The sequence below is a fragment of the Pinus tabuliformis genome, chromosome Q, assembly GCF_031772625.1.
Source record: "Pinus tabuliformis cultivar Carrire ecotype Pingquan chromosome Q, CPIR1, whole genome shotgun sequence".
Classification (NCBI taxonomy): domain Eukaryota; kingdom Viridiplantae; phylum Streptophyta; class Pinopsida; order Pinales; family Pinaceae; genus Pinus; species Pinus tabuliformis.
In genome coordinates, this window is record NC_142296.1 from 78,161,035 (window position 1) to 78,163,926 (window position 2,892).

Below are 2,892 nucleotides of genomic sequence, written 5' to 3' on the forward strand. Positions count from 1 at the left end.
GGTCTTTTACGCAACTTCGATGGTGAAACGAGTTGTATTTTATACTTTTTCGGACTCGGTAAATACACGAAAAAGTCACTGTGGAGTCACCTTTCAGCTCTTTTCTGACTCGCTAAACATGAAAAGATCGCCGAGTTACCCCTCTTGACTCGTTAAACATAAATAAGAGGCGGTCGTCTTTAAACTCTTTTCCGACCATGTAAAAAATGAAAAGATCGTCGGACCCTTGTCGTTTCAGGTTCGTTAATGGTTACGAAACGACGTGATATCGATCGCTTTTTTACTTTTTCAGGTCGATGTCACTACATATGAAAAGTACTCCTCGATCGTAATGATCGGGCGGTTCTTTCGAGCATTGTTTTATACTTTTTCGGGCTCGGGAGACACAAATTTACGAAAAATGACCCCCCCTGGAGTTTTCTTTTCTGCTGTCTTTTCAGACTCTCTAAACAGGAAAAGACACCGAGTTCTTCCTTTTTCATACTCGTTAAAACTTAAATGACATCGGATTCTATCATAATGACACCTTCCAAGCATATGCTATCCCTGTCAAGCTTGTCATCAAAAAATAATCAAGGTACTCGCCAGAAATGGTGGGGAAAGTGGACCCATAATTGTTGTCGTGTCGGCAGTTGTCGCTCTTGAACATGGCACTAGTCTGCATTCATGTTTGGGTGGGAACATCTCATCTTGTTTCACATTAGCCTCCGTGTGTTTGGGTTATCCTGTTTGACCTCTCATCTGCTCATTGCCTTGTCACCATGACCTCTGCTCATTTGATGTCAAATACTACCAAGTCTATTGTCGTGCCACGGATATGTTCAAGAGAAGTTGACCTCTGCAGCATTACAACTTCCCTCTGATACCTCACATAATTCTGATTCACCACAACATCTTTCCTCTGTCTCATGTCAATGATGTGGGAAACATTATGGCCCACCTTTGATCAAGGTCACTTCCTGTCGACTTCATCTCATTATCCAGGAAGCTGATCTAGAGACTCCCTTCCGGTGCCTTGGAGCCTGCATGCCTCAAGGGCAGGTTCTTCGTGTTCGACGAGAGGTTTTCATCATTGGCCTCCGATCGAATGATTCTACGGGTGTTCGACGCCAGCTCATTCATTCGCACGCCGTAGATTGTACCTATAGTACCTTGAGGGCCATTGTCATTATTGGTGGTACCTCTCGCGTCTGTTAACAGTTTTCACCATTGACTGGTAATCAGACGATGTTCATGCGTGTTCGACGTCAACTCATGTATTCACATGCTTGAACTTGTACTCTGTTCGGGTCAAGATGGAGCGCAAGACCCTGGATTTTGTTTGTTGGGATCCAGGTTGCGATTTGTGGCTTATTATGATCATTACATGACTCACTCACTGGATGGCTGCGACCATGCTTGAGTCTATTTATCGATCCTCTCGGGATGGCTGCGCCCATACCTTGGATCTAGATTGTTATGTACTCTGTTACGGATGGTTGCGCCCATACCACATACATCATGTACTTGAGCTATCAGTTGTACTTCTTTACGCAGGTTCTCCGGCGGCAGTGTTTTCAGTTATGCATGTTCTTGTAAAGCATTTCACCCCTCTCTCTCCCTCGGGCCTCATGATTTAGGGGGCTTCTGTTACATAGCAATTTGTCACCGTTTTTCACCGTCCCTGTTACCCCTCACCCGCACAATGGAGGACTCATTCCGGGACCTGTGAGAAGTGACATGACCTGAAACCACTTGCATCATATTCCTCTAAGTATGAGCTTCATATGCCCTGAAGACATCTCCTGCAGAATACCCATGAAAACAGCTCTTTTTGCATTAGCGCGGGTCCACAGTTTACTGCCCGCGCCAATGGGGGAAATCCTCTAAAGAGGGCGCGCTATTGGCGCTTTGTCTCAGAGTCGCACTCGCGCCAACCGAATTGAGTAAAGTTTTCAACCAACAAGCTTCTGAAGGTTCTCCTTAACCCATTAACCAACTGAATGGTTTGGCTTCGAATCTCCATAGAAGGGAAGTGGTTTGCCACCTTTCATGGATGTTTCTAAGTGATAAAGCCAATCCCATGAATAATGTGGTTGATCCTATCTCTTTCCTCTCTATCTATAAAAGATTGTCTCAATGCCTTGAGCAAGCTAGTTCCAGCATAGTGATAGAGAATACCAGGAATTCAAAAGTTTGAAGCTGCAAGAGCCTTCTTTGCACCCATAAGGCCAAATCTAAGTGAGGATATTCTTGTCACCCAAGAGAGAGAGGCTTGTTTCCCATCCCAACAAGCTTTGCAAGACTTGTGTAGCTGACTACCCAGCCAAAGGAGGATTTGACATCAGAACAATGGTTGTATTCTTCTTTGTTATTTATCAATAATAGACGACTATCATTATGGTTCCACTCTCATTGTCCTATGATTGATGTTGAGTTATATCTTTTCTGACTGATATATAATTGCATCTATTGGATTTTATGCTTGTATTTGTGTTATTCTTTTCATGTGCAGGTGTCCAATCACGGAGATCGTGGGGATCGTGACCGGCCGAGGCAAAGGAACGAGAGAGACGTCTCTTCTACGAATATTAGCGTTGGAATCCAAGTAGGTTCTCATCATCCACTTTTTATTTTCAATTAGGAACTTGCGTGGTAGCATTGTTTGATTGTTGCTAGACCCAGTCTGGGCTAGTAGGGATCGTCTCTGTCCGCAGAGAGGATTTACCTCCACAACAGGTAGTACTACTCCTTGATGGCATTCTAGAATGAATTCCAAGTGGGTGCGGCTGAAAAAAGTGAGGCCATACTTTCATCCTTCTACTCGCAGTAGGTTTCCCACCAATCCTTGACGTGGGGAGCAGCTTTGAGAAGAGCGAAAGTAATCTTTTCTCGATAAAAAAAAAAATGAAT